Raw genomic sequence first — 23,749 nt, forward strand, 5'->3', positions numbered from 1 at the left:
GCTTTCAGTGGAATAGGCTCAGACTGTTTCCTTTGGTTACACAGAACCTTTGTACATTGGCTTTCTAAGATGCTGTTGTGTTAGTAAGTATTGGGTATGTGTGTACTTTACTGTTTCTTGTGAGTCTAGATTGCCAGATAATTTATGAAGATTGTCTTTTTTTTCCACAGTGGTATGGTCTTTTTCCTTTTTTAGTACTTCTCTCTGGGATGAACTTTTGAGCCTTAGGCAATGAGGAATCACTTTTTGAGTGAAAACTAGTTGCAGCTGGAGCAGTTGGTTGTATGTATTGCCCATATAGAGAACTAAAGTCTTGACTCTGATGGAAATAGTTGGGGAAGCTTCCAGTGAGAATCACTGATGTTTATTTATTTATTTGTCTCACCATGTGCTCCCCTGTTGTGGCGCACACTTCCTTCCCTGGAAGTGGTAATCTGTGGGAGCGTAACCACCAAATTTTGCTGCTCTTCTGGGTTTAGCTTCCCTATGAGGCTGCCACAGTTTGACTGGTACTGGAGGATACCTGCAAGGGATCCTGTGAAATGAAGGCATACGATTTGAATTCTAAGAATAGATGATCACTAACATCTCTGGAGAACTCTCTGATGCCTCATTCTATGAATTAGTCCAAGATGTGCAGTGACATGGGTTTTATTTTTATCTCCTGGAGGGACGTGTTGAGGCTATGTTGAGCTAACCAGTCTTCTAGTTTCCCAATGGCAGGTGCAGTCACCAGTTTTAATGAAGTTGGCAGGGGGATTATGTAGACTCGGAAGTATTTCCTTGGTTGTAGGTAGCTTTAGTGCTGTGGGTTTCTCAATTGTCAGCTGTGGCAGTGGTATACTGGGTACATGCACTGGCTCAGGATCTTTTGCAGCTTAGGTAGTGGTGTTAGCTGAAGTCTGAGACCATACGTACCCAATAGCCATATTATTGTCTCAGATGTTGTAAGGGCTATTCCAGTCAACCTTCAGCCAGTTGGTGGTGCTTGCAGGAGACTGTCAACTCTGTTGATGGATGTTGATATGTTGTTTGGACTTTGTTGCACAAGGGAAGTATGTAGATAACTTAGGTGATTCGTGCCACTATGGGAACTCACAAAGTTCATTGTCCCTGGGTTTTCAAGAGGGTAATAGGAAAAGTTATTCATGGAGGGCAAGGTCACACCAAACTACTCTCTAGCTTTCTTTTTTGGGGGGGGTTGAAGTCTCACTCCGTCGTGCAGATTGGAGTGCAGTGGCATGTTCACGGCCATCCCAGTGTTGACCTGCTGGACTCGAGTGGTCCTTCTGCCTCCGTCTTCCAAGTAGCCAGAACTGTAGGTGTGCACTACCATACCTGGTTAATGTTTTGATTTATTGTAGAGACAGGTCTCACCATGTTGCCCAGGCTGGTTTCAGACCCGTGAGCTCAGGCAATCCTCTCACCTCAGCCTCCCAGAATGCTGGGATTAAAGGCTTAAGCCACTGCATCCAGCCTCGCTTTAGCTTTCTACCTGTGAATGCAAATGGCTACCCTTGAAGGAATAGGAGAGGGGACGGGTCTCCTGGCTACTGTGGCCATGCATCAGGGAAAGTTGAGCCATGTCTATTGTATAAAAGTGTTCACACAGAGAGGAAGTATAGATGGGTTGCAAAGGCAACTGATTTCCCCCAGCTTTCCCACCCTAAGCAGAGACTGTCCAAGCTCAGAACTCAAAAGTTCATTCATAAACAAGTTCTCTTGCTGTAGTTTGCCCAAAGTAGAAATTGCCAGCAGTGGCAGAATTTGCCCAGGGGAAAATAAAATAGTCTGGGCTTCCCAACCCCTCCCAAATTGTGAGCTGGTCACTGAACACAGTCTGCAGGGGTCAAATTCTTGGGAATGGCTCAAATGGAGGCATTCAGAACTGAGTGGCTTCACAGTTTCACATGAGTTCTGGTAGATCAGAGCTGTGCAGTATCTAGGCTGTTTCTAATGTGGGACTGAAGTCCCATGAGGCTTGGGAGATCCTCTAAGTCTGTGGCAGGAGCATAGAGTCCTAATTTTGTGAACTCATCATTTCTTCACATCCAGACACTGCCCTCTATTTCTGACATGACCCATTGGGAGGGGGCTTTGTGGTTCCAAACTGGCTGCCCTTTCTCTCTCCTCCCTGCTCTGTGGATTCCACTATTCCTCTGTTGGTTATGAAGGGCATCCTTCCTCTCAACTGGCTCCAACTGCTGAGGAATATCTCTCTTCCCTGTTTTACTTGATGAGAAGGGCCTAAGTTAGCTGCATCTGGATGGCCATCTTGCCCATTGATCTGTGTTTGGCACAGTATACATTTTACCAAGGGTCTGTTGTGACTATCCTGCAATTACTTTTATTTCATCATTTTCTTGAATTATAATTTGAATGAGTGCAAAATATTGGTTTGGAAATTATTTTTCTCACAGAATTTTATTTCATGGCTTCTATATTTTTAATTGAAGAGTCTATAAAATCAAATTGCTTTCTTATTCATGTAATCTATTTGAAGATCTAACTTGTTAAGACAATATTTCTGTGTAATTGATGCTCTGCCATTTCATTAAAAATATACAAGTGAATTATTTTTTATATATCTTTTGTTGATTTCTCTGGTTTCCAAATATGCACCTTTAAGTATTTCAATAATTCCAGCAAATACCAAGCCAATGTAAATTCAAATATTGCTGTTCTTCTATTCTTTCTATTATTTTCTCCTTTTAAGGCTTTCATTTCTGTTATGTGTGTTTGGTCTTCTCAATCTGACCTATATGTCTGTTAAACTCCCTTTTCTATCAGTTTAAAATTTCATTTCTCAAAATTACATCTGAGGAAAAATTTCTTTAGATTTATTATCTAGTTTACTAGTTCCCTTGTCATCTATTTTATTTTTCTAGTCAGTTTTATTTTAGCAGTTAGAAGTTTTTTCTGAAAATTTTGTTTTCAACTCCAATATTTTTGTCCTTCTTGATACCTATGTGATCCCTCCTTGCATTTTTAATGCCTTCAGTTTTTATTCTTATTTTATAATCTAGTTTTTTTAAAGCAGAATTTATTGAGAGGACAGAAAAGTTCCCACAGTGGGAGGGGAACCAAAGGGCTGCTCTATATTATAGTCTGTAAACCATCAATTCTAGTATGTTAAGTTATTCAGCCTATAAAAGTGGTTACTTTCTGTTTCTTCTGATTTAATTCATGTTGACTCTATCTCTTAGTCATTTTATTATTTTGTATTATTGATTTGTATTTGGGTTAATGTCTCAACTGGAAAATTTTAGGGTTTTTTTTTGCCGTAGCTAGTTTACTGGCTTGAGTTTTCTGGATTACAGATGAGGACTTTATGACTCAGACTTTTCATGAGAATAAGACTGACAATTTCATTTGTTCTTAATGATTTCAAAATAATATTTGAGGTTATCATAATAATTTAATGATTGAGCCATCTTTTTTAGTTTGACATTTTATGATTTATACATTTCTTATTTATTCAATAAACATTCAAACAATTCAAAAATCTATAATGCCCAGAAGATATACAGGAAATAATTAATTTGTTAGATATCTATTGAGTTCCTATTATGATTGAGCCTGTTGTGATGTTTGGTTATGAAAGAATAAAGATGGACAATACAGTCATGATCTTGGTTCTCATCACACTAGTAAATCAGACATGTAGTAAATAAACAATGAAAGCCTTTTGTTAGTTATAATTGAAACAGTACAAAAAATAAATACAAGAATGCAATTTGACCTGGTATGGGGACGTAACTCATGAAATATTTTCTTAGTGAAAATTAAGACCAAATTCAAGAATAAATAAAAAGCATACAAGAAAAAGAGCAAAACATTTGTATGTTTAAAGAAGAGAAAGAGGGTCCATTGTGGATATAATGCTAGAAATTAACAGCTAAAGAGTGTGTGAGGCAGAAACTGGTGCAAGATGATGAACAGAAGTCAACTGGCCATCTTGTGGACTGCATTACAAATTTGCACTTTATTCTAAGACAAATAAGTAAAAATTGAAGTGTTCATATAGAGAAATAATACAATTATGGTTTTAAACATAACTCTACATAGTATAAAATTATATGTGTATATATAATTTTATGTATCATTTATAATATATGTATATATGTGCTTTGTGTGTATATTCATATAAACTTTCACATATAAATGTATTCATACATATATAAATTCATTAAGCACACATTACCTCTAACTTTAAGTAACTCCCTTTGTGTAGTTATTAAAACAAGCAATGGGTGTTTCTGGAGCTGCAAATATTGGATCAAAATTTTAAAAGTGTACTTGTAAGAATTTGTATGTTTGTGTCTGTGTGTGTGTGCATTTTTGGTGGAACAATAAGAGGTAAAGAGAATAGATTGTACAGGTTAGTTGATTTAGCGCTAGCTTGTCAGTTTTTATTGATAAAGGAGAACGATGCTAAGTAAAACTTTGACTTAAATAATGTAGTACAAAAATGATTCAGTTCTCACTATTGTACTAGTTAATAATAGAAACTCAATTTTCTATGTTGAAATATCCAGACATATTTCTGTAGTATCTGAGACATTTGAATACTTTGAGACCTTCTGTTTTTTAATTTATTTTTATTACTTTGTTTTGTGATCAATATAATTACTTGTTATTTATGTTTAATTTATCATCTATAGCTGATTTTAGGAGTTACAGATCTCTCTAGTATTTCGACCCACAGATATGGAGTCATCTTTTTCCATGAAAGTGAATTTTTTTTTTTTTCTTTTGAGTTGGAGTCTCACTCTGTTGCCCAGACTAGAGGGCAGTGGCCGCTCCCGGACACCGCAGCCTCAACCTGCTGGGCTTTGGCGATCCTTCCGCCTCAGCCTTCCAAGTAGCCAGAATTATAGGCATGTGCTACCACGCCCAGCTGATTTTTTTATTTATTGCAGAGATGAGGTCTTGCCCAGGTGGGTCTCGAACCCGCGGGCTCAGGTAATCCACTCACCTCAGCCTCCCAAAGGCATGGGATTATAGGCTGAGCCACCGAGCCTGGCTCATGAAAGTGAATATTTAATCTATTGTTTCAAATCTTTGACCCTGACACATTTCTTCCAATTTTGCCTTTCTCGTGCATTGTTTCTTTTCCATACATTGAAAATTGCATTAAACCTTCATTTTACCAAACTTCTTTTAAACAATGTCTATGTGACATAGGTCATATTATTTGCTCAATCAAAAATTCAGTTATTTATAAATTAATAATATGAACTACCTCACAGTATTGTGTCAGGCAAAACCATCTCGTTTTACAATTTCAATGTTTATTCAAACTACCTTTTTTCTGAGAGGTGGCAGATACTCATAAGAATAGCATTTTCATTCACTTGAAGTAATATATTTATATTCATGGCACTTTTATTGATTTTATTAGCATATCTTAAGCATTTTAGTAAGGGTATAGGGAATATTAAATAAAAACATCTTAATTTAAAGTAAGCTTTTTTTAATCACAGAGATGTGGAGTACAAGTCAGGATATGCTACAAAAATAGGCTTAATGCAGGTGAAGTTTGAGCCTCCAAATAGTCCTCACCTCCCCTGGTTTGGGGTCAGGTACCATTTGTGTTTTGTGTCCACCCCGCCTCCCCTGGTGATGTCCAGTGACTGCTGGTCCCTCCCTTTTGCTAATGTAACTAATGTTCAGGTCTCACTTATGAGTGAGAACTTGTATTCTGTCTTTGTGATTGATCACTAAGTGTGATGATCTCCAATTACATTCAATTTGTTGTGAAGTTTATAATTTTGTTCCTCTTTTTGGTTGCATAATATGATACTTTGTAAATTTTTGAAACCTGGTTTAAGTCTAGTATTTTTAAACAACATATAAGTAAATGAAAGATATTATAGAAATTAACCAAGTCCAAACTAAATTGCTGTGCTAGAAATAATTGATACTCTGTGATATATACATGATTTTTTTTATTTTTTATTTTAAAGATGTGGGGTACAATTCAGGGTTAGGTATACAAATGCTCATTATGTAGGTACCCTTGTTGATGAGGTATGCTCCCCCTCCCCCAGCAGATTCCAACTACTGCCAATCCTGCCTCCCCCCACCCCCTGGCAGTTTCCTGCTACTACCAATCATTTTCTTATTGTGTTACATAATTGTTCAAGGTCCGCTTATGAGTGAGGACATGTGATACTCAGTTCTTTGTTTCTGTGTCAGATCACTCTTAGTCCATCCAAGTTGCTGTGAAATTCATTATTTTGTCCTTCTTTATGGCTGCACAATATTCTTTCATGTATCTGTACCACATTTTTAAATCAATATTTTTTATTATGATATTGTGGGGTACAGTTAAGGGTTAGGTAGACAAATATGCTTCGTTCAGGCACCCTTGTCGATAAGAGGTGTCTCCCCATCCCCAGACAGATATTTACTACTGCTAATCCCATCTCCCGTCCCCTCCCCCCCATAGTTTCCCACCACTGTCAGTCATTTTCTTATAGTATTACATTGGATGTTCAAGGTGCACTATATGAGTGAGAACATGTGATACTCAGATCTTTGTTTCTGTGAGACGTCACTCAGTATTATAGACTCTAGTTCCATCCAGGTTGCTGCAAAATTCATGATTTTGTTCTTTTTTATGGCTGTGTAGTATTCCATCATGTATATGTACCACGTTTTTTAATCCAGTCCTCTTTTGGTGGACAGGTTCTTGCTATTGTGAAAAATGCTGTGATAAACATATGTGTGCAGGTATCTTTTTTATAGAGTGATTTGAGTTCTTTAGGCTATATTCCAGTAGGGAGATTGTGGGGTCATATGGGAGATCAATATTTAGAGCTCTTAGGAATCGCCATACTGTTTTCCACAGAGGGTGCACTAGATTACACTCCCACCAACAGTGTAGAAGTGTTCCCCTTTGATCACACATTCTCCAGCAACTGTTATTTTTGGAGTTATTGATAATTGCCTTTCTGACTGGAGTTAGGTGGTATCTCAGTGTGGTTTTGGTTTGCATCTCCTTGATGATTAGTGAGGTTGAACATTTTTTCATGTGTCTGTTGACTGCTCGGATGTCTTCCTTTGAGAAGAGTGTGTTCATATCTTTTGCCCATTTTATAATGGGGTTGTTTGTTTTTTTCTTTTCAGCATGTTTGAGTTCCTTGTAGATTCAAGATATTAATCCTTTGTCAGACCTGGAGTTGGCAAATACTTTTTCCCAGTCTGTAGGCTGTCTCCCTGCTCTCTTGATGGTTTCTTTGGCTTTGCAGAAGCTTGTCAGTTTAATGAGGTCCCACTTGTCTATCTTCTCTCTTATGGCCTGTGGATTTCCGGTTTTGTTCAGGAACTGGATGCCAGTTCCAGTTTCCATGAGTGTATGTCCCTCATTTTCCATGGTTCTTATGGTTTGAGGTTTTACATTTAGGTCTCTGATCCATTTGGAGTTAATTTTTGTGTATGGGGATAGATAGGGGTCCTGTTTCACTCTTCTGCATGTGGTCAGCCAGTTTTCCCAGCACCATTTACTGAATAGGTTCTCCTCTCCCCAGCTATGATGGCTCCTATGCAAAAATTAAATAAATAAAACATACAATGATGCTAACGTACAAGCTAACCAACCACCTTATTGGTGTGCTGTCCCTCTATACTAAGATATGGTTTACAGAGAGGAGAAAAGAGATGAAAAGGAAGAGGAAAAAAAGGAATGAAACAGTAGGAATAGAATCAAGTCATTAAACTAACAACGAATTGAGCACAGTCTGAGATTTTTCATTTAAGTCCAATTTCTTTTCAGTTCTGATTTCTAGCTTTCTTTTCAAGCTGGTAAATTAGTTCGCAGTTAGGGTCAGTTGGCCCTGGCCTGCTGTGAAGGACAGTTCAGATCACACTCCGTTCACCACTCAAATCTGGCTTGTGTCTCTTTTTCAAGCTTGTTTCTCCCATTTCGGTGTTGTTACCTTGAATCACCAGCAGGTGGTGTTATCTCAGCTGCTCGCCCCAGGGGGGTAGGGCCGGGCAGGAGCCGATGATGGAAGCCTGCACATGGGACGAGACCCACGGCTGGCAGGATGTCAAGCTGGCAGCAGAGGTGGCAGCAGTCCCAGCAGATCTTGCCTGCAGGGGCTTCAAGGACTGAAGTCATGGATTGCCTCAGGCATGGGTGGTGCAATGCGCTATGGCCACCATGGAGGCTGGGGTGGTGCAGCAGCTGCTGTGTCTCCTGCTGCAGTGGCTGTCCAGATCACTGCGATGCCCCAGCGGTGGCGACGGCTGAGCTCCGTGTAAAGAGCAGGCTGCCAATGTTCGAGTCCGCAGCCCCCAGGGAGAGAGCCAGAGACCCTCTGCATTCTCCTTTGGAGAGGGTTTCATAGACCAGTTGCCCTGTTGCCATCTTGTTGGAAGTCCCTATTCATGATTATTGTATAAAATATTTAAAAAGATATTTCTTATGATTGTTCCTTAATTTAGCATAAAATGATTGCTGTCTTACATTTTCACAATGTGATTAAATTTTATTAATTATATTCCACATGTTTGTATCTGAATATTATATATTTCAATATCATATAAACATTCATTTGGAGGGAGATTACCAATGTTTCTTATAATTAGCTTTTGATTTGAGTCAGAATTGGTTTATTATTTTAGTATAATGATAACAAATAACCTAAGGCGATTGAACTTCAAATTTTCTTATAAAGAACCCAGAGTATACTTACTTAAGCGAACTTTACCATGTAAAGATAGACATGAAATAAAACACTAACATATTTTCATCTCTGACCAGTATGCCATTTAAAAAAGTGTTGGCTTTATCGCATGTGAGAATTTGTTAAGAGTCACAAGACAATTTTTTTCCTGATACTAAATAACTTTCAGTGAAATGAAAACTCTTGACTAAACAATTTACTTAATAAAGAAATTTTGAAAGCATTTTACTTTGATTTTAGAACCCCATATGGCAATGTTATTTAGTTCAGATAAATTTTCATACACAGGAACTCTATAGGCATCATTTTTTCAGCAATTTCTGTGGCTCTATAGAATTGATTCTCTCTTTTCTTTTTTTTTTTTTTTTTTGAGTTGGAGTCTCATTCTGTCACCCAGACTAAAGTGCAGTGGCTACTCCCAACCTGCTGGGCTCCGGCGATCCTTCTGCCTCAGCCTTCCGAGTAGCCGGAATTACAGGCATGAGCTACCACGCCCGCTGATTTTTTGATTTATTGTAGAGATGAGGTCTCACTGTCCAGGTGGGTCTTGAACCCGTGTGCTCAGGCAATCCACTCACCTCCGCCTTCCAAAGACGCAGGATTACAGGCTGAGCCACCGAGCCCGGATTCTTTTTTCTTATAGTATCCTCCGTAGGTGTACTTCAGACTCAATTAACCATCTTCAGAGTTAAAAAAAAATGCTACTAAGTATAAGTTGAAGTGTAGTAATTACTTTTGCTTCTTACATTTTATTTATTTAAAACTTACTGTAGTTTAAAATTGCACAAAATACATTTTGAGGATGACAAAGAATGCAATTTTTTCTTTATAAACTATGCTCCTTGTGCAATAAAAAAGACCTTAAATGTGTTAGACATATTAATATACAAATGAAAATTTGAGGTTTTGACCTTATTGCTACAAAGGAACCCAGACAAGGACCATTTTCTATATGACATGACAGTAATGGAAGTTATCACCAAGTCACTATGTGGCATCCATAATTTTCTACCAGATGCCATAATTACTGCTGGTGCTGTGGTGGGATTACTTAAGGATGGTAATGCATCATACATGGCTATCAAGGCTAAAGAACACTTAATGCATCAGTATGATGCAATCAATATGCTCTACTGCTCTTCAGCAAGGAACTTGTAGACTAAGTTTACTATTAGAACATTCAGAGAAAATTGACACTATGTATACATGAGAGAGAGAGAGAGAGAGAGAGAGATGATTGATAAATGATGGCTAAATGATACATCTTTACATGCCTTTGAAAATCAGAGAAGTAAGGAGAATTTGTGAGATTAAAATGTAATTTAGTAAAAAAAGCAAATTCTGAGAGGTGAGCCAACACTTGACAATGTGTTCTTCTTGATGAATTTGCCATTTTTACAAGCATAGCTAAGAGGCTGCGGAAAAGAGGCAGGCTCATATAGCAAAAAGGACAAAAATCAGAGTTCAGAGTCTTCCTAGACTTTTGATCCATGCTTGTAAATGCTCTTGCCTAAGAATAGTGATGAATGGGATATACACTAGCTCTCACAGAGACTGAAACCCAGATTCAAATCTTATAAATTTTCTATGCACTATATATGACCCAGGATTGCAAGTACTATTAGATAGACCACTATGAGCAAAACTAAATTTCTGCTAAAGTAAGAACATTATTCACTCACCAACTACATATACATTTTAATTTCTAATTTAACAACTTGTACTTGGTTAAAAACAACAAGGTAAAATAAGGAAACATGAGTGAGAAAGAAAACAAAAATAGCAGAATGTTATAAATATACACAAAGCCTTTTGGTATAATGGAATTGTCCTAAAAACAACTTTGAAATATTTGTGATTAATTAGTTCAAGAAATTAAAAATAAGGTAGAAAAATTTAGCAGATAATAGAGCCTATAAATGGAATAATATAAAAATGTTAGTGCATGCAAATGTAATAAATTATATATTAAAACCTAGTCAAATAACTGATTATAAGTTTATGAACAAAGAATTTTTAAAAATAAAACTAAATTAGTTTCCCACTACTGCCAATTCCTTTCTTATAGTATTATAATTGGGAAACCATCAGGGGAGTGGATGTGGGATTGACAGTTGAGGGAAACTGCTGGGGAGGAAGGGGCACATCTCATTAACAAGTGTGCCTGCATAACCAATGTTTGTATATCTAACCTTGAATTGTACCCCACATCTTTATAATAAAAAAAGAATAATCAATATAAAAAGTAAAAAAAAAAAAAAAGAAATTAGGTGAGAAGAAATTTATACTATAAGCCAAAAAGTTGTAAGTAGAGAAAATGTGTGAGATATTGTGGATATAACAAAAAGTTCTAGTAAACATGTTATTTAATTCCTAAAAATATAACAGTAATAGGATGCAAGTAATGTAAATAATAATAATTTCTAACACCATTCTAAAATATGTGATAGACTCTAAGATACAAACTTAAAAAGCACTATAAATTCCAATCTGGATATAAGGAACAACAGCAAAAATATTACAAAGTAGTACACTGCACAATCACTATATAGGCCGTGATCTGACCCTGGTTACCAAGCTGGATTTCCACATTACTGTGTATTTTTCTTACAGTTTGCTCAAAGTTGCCCCTTCTCTAGATATTTTGCTCTCGGGTGAAAGGGAATCAATTCACCCAGGAGATTACTCCTTTCCCATAATGGAAATCTTTATGCAATGACTAACCTAAGTTATGGGAATAGAAAAGACTGGAGTTAAAAATCACACCCGATAGTGGATTCAACTAAGTGGTGGGACTCAAGTTGCTGGGCTTCCTGGAATATCAGGGTGAACCTAGATTGCAGTGGGTACTATCCTTTGATAGACTTGCACTCCCATCTTCTATCTTGCTTAAATTACTTCTCTCCTTTTGAGAACATGCCCACAGATATATCTTGCACAAAAATTAATCTTTCATATTTTGCTTCAGTAGAATACAACCAAAGACATAACATCGTAGTATGCATTTGGAAAAGTAAAAAAATATATATAATAATAAAAATTTTAAAAAATCTTAAAGTGAACTGAACAAAAAGACACACATGCTTCTAAGTAACATAAAGAATGACAGCTGACTACTCAACAGAAAGATGACATTTAGCACTTCCAGAGGTAAATTTCTTTAAGTTCTAAAATACAACAACCAACACAGATTTATTTATACCACATCATTTTTCTTCAAGTATAAAGGCAGACCACACATATTTTGAGAATGAAGACCATTTTCAAGTGGTATTAAATATTCCCAGTTATAGAATTGCCAGTATTACAAAAAAGTCAAGATTACTCCAAAGGAAAAGACAATTACTGTAAGAATGCTAGAGAAACATGTGGAGAAACTTTACCACTATTAATGGAACTCTGATTCCTTACAATACAAAATAAACTTTTAGGTTCATCAATGGTTTACAAATAGGAAACTTTGATTATTGTTTGCCAATCTGAAGTTATGCATCAAACATGATCAAAAGTGTGTCACTTAGTTTCTATCATATAATAGTATGTATGTGGCTGCTTTCTTATAAGTGTGCTATTTGAGACAAGAATTCCCTGTTAGAATCTGAAATTGCATAAATGAAAAAAAATTTTTCTGTAGGTTTTGCATTAGCCTAGATAATGTTAGTTTGCTAACTAAAATGAAGAAATAATTAGTTCTTGAATGAAACAGCATTGAGCTTATAAATCATCCAAATATTTAGATTGATCTAGCCATGACATTTATAAACAAGAATATCATTTAAACATGTATTTGTACATCAGAATGAATCTGCTAGTTTTATAACTCCTTGAGACAAGAAGATACTAAATGACAAGCTATAGCAATAAAATATATTTATTACAACAGAGGACTACAGTATATAAATATATTTTCAAGAAATATAAACTGATAGCATTTGTTTATAAAATAATTATTCTAAGTGTAATATTACAGATTATGCAAGATGATAGCTCAAAGCCTGAGGGAAGAAGTAAGAGCAAGCAAAAGAGCAAATATGTGGCCAAATGCTGTATTGACTAAGAAAATTAAATAATTTCATGTTTGTTCAGTAACCCCTGTAATGGTTATTGCCTGAAAACAGTTCATGGGAAGTGTGATCCTGTGTGAAAACAGTGATCAATTTCAGAATTAAACCATATGATTAAACAACCCCATTACTGGGTAGCCACACACCCAAAAAATATGAAATCTGAAACTTGCGCTTGCGTGTTTATTGCAGCATTATTTAGAGAGCCAAGATATAAAATCAACCTATGTGTTCATTAATAAGTAAATAAAATATGGGATGCATAATCCATTTAACATAATACATACAAGAAATCCTAGTCAGAGCAACCAAGCAAGAGAAAAAAGTAAAAGAGATTCAAATTGGAAAAGAGAAAGTCAAGTTTTCCATCACTTCAGATGACATGCTCTTATATTTAGAAAAATAAATACTTTACCAAAGGGCTCTTAGATCTGATTTAAAAAATGCAGTACAGTTGTAAGATACAAAATAAACTCAGTGATTTTAGTTAATAACAATATCTTGTATACTTAAATGTTTATAAGAAAGTAGGTTTTAAGTTTTCTTATCACACAAATATAAGTAGGTGAGATAACACATATTAATTAGTTCTATTTAGCCATCAAGTTAATTAATATATGCATTACTTCATTTTATAAATACATCAAATGTTGGGAGCCAGCCACGGAGGCCCACTGAGCATTAGGGATCAGGAAGGGTCATTGACCCCAAGACCACTAGGATGTGTTAGCTGTTGACCCCATTCCCTCCCTCCTTTTCCATTTGGCATAAGCAACCAGGAAAGGCTCCTGCTGGCTCTAACAGAGGACTCTGAAACTGGAATGAACACAGCTAACTTGGGAGTCTATTGTTCCCATTTTCCACTGTTTATGGTTTTTGCTTTTAAACAATTTAAGTTTAACTTTGAGTCACATTGAGGAAGCTTAGTGCAAGTCACAGTTTCTCTTGATGTGATTTTAGAAATTTGTAGATATAGGTTTTAGAATATAGTTTATATAGATTAAGAAAATTTAAGTAACCATTTTGTTATAGAAGTGTGGTTAGTTCAGTTTGATTCAGGGGGGCCAGTGAAGTTTGAATTAGGTTTACTGGTGCTAGGAGAGTGTAACTATAGCAGCAACTGTTTCATAGAAACTAGTTTGAATTAGCATAGAATAGTAAGAGGTAATATATCATTATGTTGGTTTCAGGTGTAAGCATTGAACGATGTTATGTAGCCATAAACAATTATGGGTACATAGAAACTGGATAAGAACTTCATGTTTTTTCTTCATGTCTGAAAAATACATCTGCTTGAGAGTGGGAGGTGTCCTGTGTGCACCTGGATCTGGTTAAGTGAAAGGCACATACTACCTTTTGTGTAACCATAACAGCAGGAGTTCCTGTGATAATAACTTTGCAGAGTTTGGGGATAAAAGCCCTGGGATTACACCCATTAAATAGCTTCTGGTCACTTGAACAGGAGTCCAGTCTTTTACTTTCTCCCCCCTTTCTTTCTCTTGATATCTATCCCTCCAGTTTAAATCACCAACACCACCACACCTACCAAGAGACCCCCGATCTCCACAGGGGCAGGATCACCGCAATCAAATATGTACAAGATCTGGAAATATATATGTACAAGTGTGTCACACATATCTAAACAAGTGTATCCAAATGAAGCTCACAATGTTTAAATATAGCAAAACATCATGTTGTACATCATAAATATATGCAATGTTTATTTCCCAATTAAAAATTAAAAAATAAAATGCAACAAAAAAATTTTCAGTTACTGTTTAATGATAAAAATTGTTTGCATAGATGAGATAACATACTGTGTTTTATTTATTTATTATTTTATTTATTATTTTTATTTTAATTACATTTTTTCAAATCTGTGAGCTGTCTCCCTGCTCTCTTGATGGTTTCTTTGACTTTGCAGAAGTTTGTCAATTTGATGAAGTCCCACTTGTCTATCTTCTCTCTTATGGCGTGGGCATTTGAGGTTTTGATCAGGAATTTGTTGCCAGCTCCAATTTCTAAAAGGGTATTTCCTGCATTTTCTAAGGTTCCTATAGTTTGAGATTTTACATTTAGGTGTTTCATCCATTATATTCAGGGTTAGGTATACAAATGTTCATTATGCAGGTCCCCTTGTTGATGAGGTGTGTCCCCCCTTTCCCAGGAAGATTCCTACTACTGTCAATCCCATTCCCCCCAACCCCCCATGGCAGTTTCCCACTACTCTCAGTACTTTTTTTATAGTATTACAATAATTGTTCAAGGTCTACTTATGAGTGAAAACATGTGATCCTCAGTTCTTTGTTTCTGTGAAAGATCACTCAGTATTTTAGACTCTAATCCATCCAGGTTGCTGTGACGTTCATGATTTTGTTCTTCTTTATGGCTGCATAATATTCTATTGTGTATATGTACCACATTTTAAAAAATCCAGTTCTCTTTTGATGGGCAGCATGGTTGGTTTCCTGTTCTTGCTATTGTGAACAATGTTGCAATAAACATACATGTGCAGGTATCTTTTTTATAGAGTGATTTGAGTTCTTCCGGGATTACTCAGTAGGGGATTGTGAGATTGTATGGAAGGTTGATTTTTAGATCTTTTAGGAATTGCCTCACTGTTTTCCACAGAGGCTGTATTAATTTACACTCCCATCAACATTGTAGAAGTGTTCCCTTTTGCTGCATTCTCTCCAGCATCTGTTTTTTTTTTTTTTTGAGTTACTGATGATAGCCATCCTGACTGGAGTTAGATGGTATCTCAGTGTAGTTTTAATTTGCATCTCCTAGATGACTAGTGAGGCTGAGCAATTTTTAATGTACCTATTGGCTGCTCATATATCTTATTTTGAGAAGTGTCTATTCTTCTGCCCACTTAGAAATGGGGCTGTTTGTTTTTTTCTTTTTGGCATGTTTGAGTTGCTTGTAGAGCCTAGATGTTAGGCCTTTGTCAGACATACAGTTGGCAAATATTTTTCCAAATCTGTGGGCTGTCTCCCTGCTCTCTTGATGGTTTCTTTGACTTTGCAGATGTTTGTAAATTTGATGTGGTCCCATTTGTCTATCTTATCTCTTATGGCGTGGGCATTTGGGGTTTTGATCAGGAATTTGTTGCCAGCTCCAATTTCTATAAGGGTATTTCCTGCATTTTCTAAGGTTCTTATAGTTTGAGATTTTACATTTAGGTCTTTCATCCATTTAGAATTGATTTTTGTGTATAGTGATAGGTATGGATATTGTTTTAATCTTCAGCATGTGGTCAGCCAGTTTTCCCAGTACCATTTACTGAATAGGTTTTTCTTTCTCCAGTCATTGGTAGTCGAGGCCTTGTTGAAGATGAGTTGGTTGAGAAATTGAGGTTTTGTTTCTGGAATCTCTATCTTGTTCCTTTGGTATATAAGCCTGTTCTTGTACCACTATCAGGCTGTTTTGATTATTGCAGCTTTACAATAGAGTTTAAAGTCTGGGAGCATGATACCTCCCATTCTGTTTTTGTTTTTTCTTTTTCTTTTTTTTTTCCTGAGGATTTGTTTGGTGATTTGTGGTAGTTTATATTTCCATATGAATTTCTGTATTGTCATTTCCAGGTCTTCCAAGAATGCTGATGGTAATTTAATGGGTATTGTGTTAAATCTGTAGATTGCCTTGGGTAGAATGAACATCCTAACAGTGTTGATTATTCCAATCCATGAGTATGGAATATTTTTTCATTGTTTGTGTCATCTTTTATTTTTTTGAGCAGTGTTTTATAGTTTTCATTGTAAAGGTCTTTCAAGTCTCTGGTTAGGAAGATGTCAAGGTATTTTATATTTTTCTGATATTGTGAATGAGATTGTGCTTTTCATGTGGGTTTCTGTTTGTTTATTGTTGGTGTAATATACCATGTTTTATTTTATTATTTTATTTTATTTTATTTTTTATGTTATCATTATGATGTTAGGTTCGTAAAATGATTTGGGGAGATATATCATGTTTCAAAAATTATTTTAATAATTAAGAAAATACACCAATTGAATAGTAATTTAATCAGACTGTTTTTAGTTGAAAATCTGATAATCACATTCTCATGTATGTGTCTAAGACTGGAAAAGTTGAGCTGTATTATTGTTTTTGTCTGTCTTGTGTTAACTTATAAAGAAAATGCTAAACTACCTGTCATAAAGTGACTGCTATACTTGGCATTCTCACCCACACTGATGAGAGTTCTGATACATTCATGTCCTTGCCAATACTTTGTATAGTCATTCCTTTTCATTATAATAAGTCTAATAGATGTATGATGTTTCATTGAAAATTCAGTCACTATTGATACAAAGAATATTTTCATGTGCTTATTTAATAACCATAACCTTTTTTGGTGAAGTATCTGCCCAAATCTTTTGTCCAGTGTTTACATTGGGTTGTTTTATGATTATTGAACTGTAAGTGCTGTGTTATATGCATACTGAATATAAGTCCTTTGTCAAATATGTAACTTCAAGTATTTTACCCAATCTGGGACTTTTCTTTTAATTTTATAATCAATGTATGTTTAAGATTAATTTTTATTTAAATTTTGAGGAAGCCAGGTTCTGGAGCAGTGCGTGTGTCTTTGCTTCTGCCCCTGACCCACCATTCCTCTGCCATCAGGCCCATGTTCATGGTGAACCAACGTGCCTTGTACCTCTGAGTCGGATGGATTCCTTTCTGAGCTCACCCAGCAGCTGGCATAGGCCACGTGCAAAACGCCCAGTACATTGGGGTACACGTGGTCCCAGATCAGCTCATGGCCTTCGCTGGCTCCAGTCAGTCCCGGGTGCTCTGCAGCCTGCACGGCATCGGCAAGATGGAGGCGCACATAACCGCACATAACCACTCCTACAGCAAGCGGCTACGCGGTCTGCTGGCCCAGCGCCTGCGCATCAGCCCCAACGTGGTCTATATCAACTTCTACAACATGAATACGGCCAACGTGGGCTGGAACAACTCCACCTTCACCTGAACACCGTCCTTCCGCACTGGTGCAGTCCTGGCCCAGCCACACTTTCCCCAGCTATTGGTCAGAACAAATAAGCGGTTTACAGACCAAAAAATAAAAAAAAATAAAAAAAATTTCAAGAAGCTACATTAATCTTTTTTATTTTGTTTTTACTATTATATCTAAAAATCTAGGTCTAAACAAAAGTCATACAATTTTCTACCTTGTTTTCTTTAAGAAATTGTATACACATACCTTTTGTAATTAAGTGTAGGATCTATTTTGAGAAAATATTTGTATCTATGCAGTAAGGCTATAACTTCATTTGCTTGGAAGTAGATAGCTAAACCTCATACCATATGATATCCTTTTTCTATTAAATTGCCTTAGAAACGTCATGAAAATAAATTTCACCCAATATGTGTGGATATTTTTAGACCCTATACTGTTGCTTTAATGAATGTCTGTCATGACATCAATAGTAGACTGTCTCTATTATTGTACCTTTGTAATAAGTATAAAAATCAGGAAGCGAAAGCCCACCAATTTATTCTTTGTTAAGGATTTTTAAAAGTATCCTAGGTTATTTTAATGTTATATAAATATTGGGATCATCTATTCAATTTCTCTGAAAATATACACATATACACATGTTTATATACATATGAAAGGGGATCCAAAAATACTGGAATTATATTTTGAAGGGTGGGTCCCTTGTAGATAGGCTTCCCTCTCGAGGTAAGTGCTCTAAGAACCCATCGGCATCAGTGTAACAGTTAGGAGAAGTTGTGAGAGGTTTCAGTGATTTTTTTTTTTTTTGAGAATCTTTCAGTGAATTTGCCCATTTTCATTTGCTCATTTCATGGGTAATTTATGAAAGCACCTCCCTACACTGCTTGTGTCACCATCCCTATTTACTGAGTCTGTCCCTGAGTAACTTTGTTTCCCTGAAAGTAAAAAGTCTTCAAAGAGAAACACTTTACCAACGTGAAAGAGATGAAACAAAAAATGGCAGAAACACTAAAAGACATCAAAGTTGAAAAGTTTAATAACTGCTTTGAGCAGTGCAAAATGTGATTCATAAGTGTGCTGTATACAATGAAGAGGCTTTTGAAGGTGACTGAAGTTTAAACATGTAAGAATGAACGCACAATTTTTTAATAAATAAAACTGGTTTTTTGGAAGGGTCTCTCATCATATATAGTACAAGTAGGTTAAAGATGGTCCCTGTATATTGGCCACTTCTGGACAACATAGTGGACTTTTTGATTGTTAGTTCAAAAGCCACAGATATGAAATTCAAATTTGTTACACATTTAAATACTTTGAATACAGTCCAAATGAGCAAAATTTAGTCATTTAGAGCTAGCCATCGTTGATGTCTGCAAGTGATAGAGGAGATAGCCAGAGAAAAGCTAGGCAGACGGACAGAATAAGTCCCCTGGTAACAATGCAGTAAACTTCTGGCAAGCCTCTCAAGCTGATACACTCACATTGGTAAACAGACTAACTACAAGCCTCTTGAATTAGAGCTTGAGTACTCACTGCTGGGATAGAAATGCATCCAATCAGCTCACTGCCAAGTGCCAAACAATCAGCTCACAATTAGTCCCCTAGCTCCTGATGTTTGATTCTTAGTACTGACCAATCAGCACAGCTAATACTGACCAATTAGCTCACAGCTAGTGATAGTCAGTTAGCTCAGTCTTAGGGCTATATAAACACCAGTTTTCAAATCCAGATTGGCAACATCCTCAGGTCCCCTCCCACTTTGGGATCTTTTCTGTCTTCTCTATAAATTATGCTTTTTCACTTTCTGGCCATCTGTGTCCCTCATTTATCCTGGGCACGAGACAAGAACCCTGACCTGAAGAACTACAGATCTTCAGAGCCAAAGAGCCATACACCCAGAGACTGGTTTGCTAGGTGACAAAGCCAGCTGAACTGGAAGAGCTGCTGGCATAAGGCAAAACTCTGAAGCTGAGACACTTCTAGGAGCTGCAGCACTTTCAGGGCTTGGCTTGCTTGTCCATTAGACCAAACATTCCTGGGATTTGCTTGTCAGCCCACCAAATCAGCAATATTCTCAGGACTTAACTTGCCAGGCCATTAGAGCCAACACTCCTGGGGCTAGGCTTGGCAGCCCACCAAGCTGACATTCTCTGGGGCTCGGCTGTTCGACACATTGAACTGACACTCTTGAAGCCCAGGCTTACCTAAAAAATCCATATCAGTTTTGGCACCCAACTTGGGGCTTGACAGAAAGGTGATTTAAAGCAGTCCTATCTCTTTACTTTCATTTCCGAGGACCCTTATACTCAAGTTTTTTTGTTTCTGTGTTTTTGTTTTTGTTTTTTTACTCTTTCTAAAAAACAAAATACTCTGCCAGTCAATTAAAATGAACAGCATGGCTATTGGTCTACAATACACAGAGTTCAGGCTTGCTGGAGAGAGCTTAGTCCCTCGGGTGTTGGGAATTTTGGTCCTGTTCTGATCCAGTTACCTTTCATTGGGGTCCAGCTGTTGCATGGAGTTGGAAGAAGTTTTGGAGTAATTGAGGGTATCTGGCCCAGGCTACACCTGGGTGCTATCTGAAGGCTCCCAGGCTAACCTCAATTCCCAACAGCTCAATAGGGTGTTGCAGGACTCTTCTAGTCTTTCCCATCACACTTTGTTTAGTCTCTCTTATCATATCTTCTTCTCTTTGGGATTACCGTGGCTACTGTCCTCACTTGGTGCTTGATGTTGCAGGTGTGTTTGTAGTTTAGGAAGCTGGCATTACCAGGCAGTATTGGTAGCTGGCTTGATCCCTTTTGAAAAATAGCTCAGGACAAGGTATGTTTGTTATTCCATAAGGCAAAGTGTAGGAAGCTTTGGTTTCATCTTCCCATTATGTTAGGAAGAAGTATATTTGGCCGGAATGAGAAACTGCTTTATACAAGGAATTTCCTTTTGGAAGTCATCTTGTTAAGTTAGGTACCATCATTTGAGGACTCTATGAGTAGACAAATATTGAATGAATGCAGTCTTTCCTCTCTGAGGACGCTTTGTGAGCTCTGTGCCTAAGAATTTAGATACCTTGCACAATGGCTATGCAGACTTTATGTCGAAATGCCTGACTGACTGTGGGTTTAGGTTTTGTGGAATATGTGAGGGACTGTCTTGATGACCCTGTACTGGTATTTTATATCTCCATATTTGTAGGGGTTTTTGTTAGAAACGTCATCTGAATGTTGTAACCTGGCTCAAACCATGGACCACCTGGCCAGTGGTTCATAGAAAGTCCCAGGAATTCCCCCTTATTTGTCAGAATTCCATTCTTAAACCCAATAGTTTCAAGAACTTTTTGAAAACCTAGTTTGGTATGGGGTACACTAAGTTTGAGGAATACAGAGGCACAGTTGACAGCACAGTAGGACAGGTATTAATGCATAGGTAAGTGTGATTATTCTTACTGACTGGGTCCCTACCACTATACTTGGGTAGAGGTCACACTTGCATGCAAGGGAATGCCAAGAGCAGAGAAAGACAAGAAAGTGAAAAGACACTCTTCTTTCTTCTATCCTTATTCATGCATATTGGTTGGAGAAAGGAACACTTAAAGACACTTTTCTTTCACCTCTCTACTTCTCCAGATGGGTAACAGGACATCTGGTTATCTGCAATGTGCACCCCTCAAGAGTACATCCTGGGACATGGGGCTCCTTTTATCCTCAGACTTTAAACAGCGTCATCAATTCTTAATTCAAACATGGTCATATTATAAGTTGCTGAATGTAGAAACCTGGCCTCCAGAGGGAAGTATCAATTACAATACAACCTTGTAGAGAGAATTTCTGTAGCTGTCAGGGCAAATGGTCAGAGGTACCATATGTACAGGATTTCATTGCATTGCTAGAAAATTTGGACCTTTGTCAATGCTGTAAAACTGATTCAGCCCTCCTTAGTGGTCAACTCAAGGGACCATCCCAATGGACCAGAATGCCAACCTCAAAGGCACCACTGGGGAAGCATCAGCTCATGAGGTCACTCCACCTGATCCATCTTGCTCTCCTTATTCAGATCCTTCTTGGATTTCAAACTATTACCACTCCAAAAACTCTCATTCTAGACAAACTCTGGTGTTTCTTGAGATGCTTGATGAATATGGCCCTAGTAAGTTACAGGTATCCTTTTCCCTATGAGACTTGAAACAAATTAAGGAAGATCTTGACAGGTTCTCAGATGAGCCTGACAAGTATATAGAGATGATACTTTCCAGAATGTAATACAAGTATTTGAGATCTCCTGATAGGATGTTATATTACTCTCAGGCCAGACCCTAGTGATCCCTGAGAAACAAACAGCCCTGTAAGTAGAAGACAAGTTTGTGGAGATGAGCTTTGCATTTCATATAGTGCCAGAGAAGGGAAGAAGCTGTATTTAATAGGCATATCTGCAGTACCATTGGAAGACCCTAAATGGGACCCTGATAGTGACTTGGAAGAAGGAAGGAGAAAACATCTCTTGGTCTGCATACTGGAAGACTCGAGGAAAACTAGAACTAAACCTCTCAATTATTCTAAGTTAGCCATGATAGATCAGAGGGTCGATGCCTCAGCTCTCCTGGAAAGGCTAAGAGAGTTTGGTTAAACATACCTCCTTAGGCCCTGAATCATTTGAAGGGAAACTAATCTTAAAAGACAAGTTTAATAATCAGGCAGTTCCAGATATCAAGAGGAAGTTGCAGAAGCAGACCAAAGGACCAGACAGCACTTTAGACAATCTCCTGAAAGTGGCCATCTCAGTCTTTTATAACAGGGAACAGGAGGAGACTCAGGAAAAAGAAAGGAGACAAAAGACAAAGGCAAGAGCTGTAGTAGCTGCCTTACAGGCATATACACCCCAAAATTCCCAAGGGGCACTTGCTAACTGTTTTGGATGCAAAAATCCAAGACATTAAAGAAGTAATAGGGTGCTGACTTGGAGGGTTGCAGAACCAGAGGGACAAAAGAGGCATCTCAATTGGCAGTTATCTTTAGTGACAAAACTCCAACAGCTGATCAGAGAACTGGTAACAACGAAACTGCTAAGGGGAGGAAGGTATCTGTTGCCATAGATACAATCTGTGTAGGCAATAGAATCCTAGTTGCCCAAAAGAGGCCTAAACCTCCAGGATTTTACCCACTGTGCAGATCAGAAAGCCTTTGGAAAGCAGATTCACTCTCTTCTGAAGAGAGGAGAGAACAACTAGCTCAGGAATGATGACCACTGAGGAGGCCTGGAAACATGTTACTGTGCTTGGCATAGCTCACCATCACCACAACAAACCACAGGTGAATATTAGGGCACTGGAACCAAAATTAATTTCTGAATTAACACAGGTGCCAGTCATTTGGTCCTGACCATGCTGGGAATATATATTTAATTAGAGTTGATAGGAGTAATTTAATGTAGAAACATAGAAGGTTGTATGGAAAGGTAAAATGACAGAAACCAAAAAGTCACGGGAAAGATGTAAAGAAAGTTGTTGGTGTGGAAGTGTTTGTTTAGGAAGGATGCAAAGACAATGATTTTGTATATGAAGGAAACTTGTGTGTAAATTTTTGTTCTGCAATAAAGTGGATGATTATTTAAAGGAAAGAAAGTATAGGATGAAAAATCGAGGGTTCACAAATGTCAAAAAATGGTATATCATAAAATGGTTTATGGAACTAAGGAGACTCAATCAGCTAGAACTCATTTTCTAATTTGGACATCAGAGGCTGAGAAAGTCTTGATCGATTAAAAGTAGCCTCAATTGCAGCAGCGGTTCTTAGTATTCCCATAGGGAAGATATTTAACTTTTATGTGTCTGAAAGAAAAGGAATGGTCCCAAGAGTTCTAACACAGACCTGGGGTCCGGCCCAACAACCAGTGGGCTACATAAGCAAGGAGTTTGATCTAGTAATTAGGGGATGGCCAGTTTGCCTATGAACAATGGTAGCAGCACCATTGTTGGTGCCAGAAGCTATTAGGCTAACAAAGGGAAAAAACTTAGCTATGTATGCTCC

The 23,749-nt window shown here is 37.3% G+C and overlaps 1 pseudogene; it reads left to right on the forward strand.

Annotated features, from left to right (window-relative positions):
- Positions 1–8,028: 8,028 nt before the first annotated feature.
- LOC103256273 lies at positions 8,029–17,741 on the forward strand (annotated as a pseudogene).
- The last annotated feature ends 6,008 nt before the right edge of the window (positions 17,742–23,749 follow it).

The sequence above is a fragment of the Carlito syrichta genome, unplaced genomic scaffold, assembly GCF_000164805.1.
Source record: "Carlito syrichta isolate Samal-C Ts95f unplaced genomic scaffold, Tarsius_syrichta-2.0.1 Scaffold289184, whole genome shotgun sequence".
In the NCBI taxonomy this organism is placed as follows: domain Eukaryota; kingdom Metazoa; phylum Chordata; class Mammalia; order Primates; family Tarsiidae; genus Carlito; species Carlito syrichta.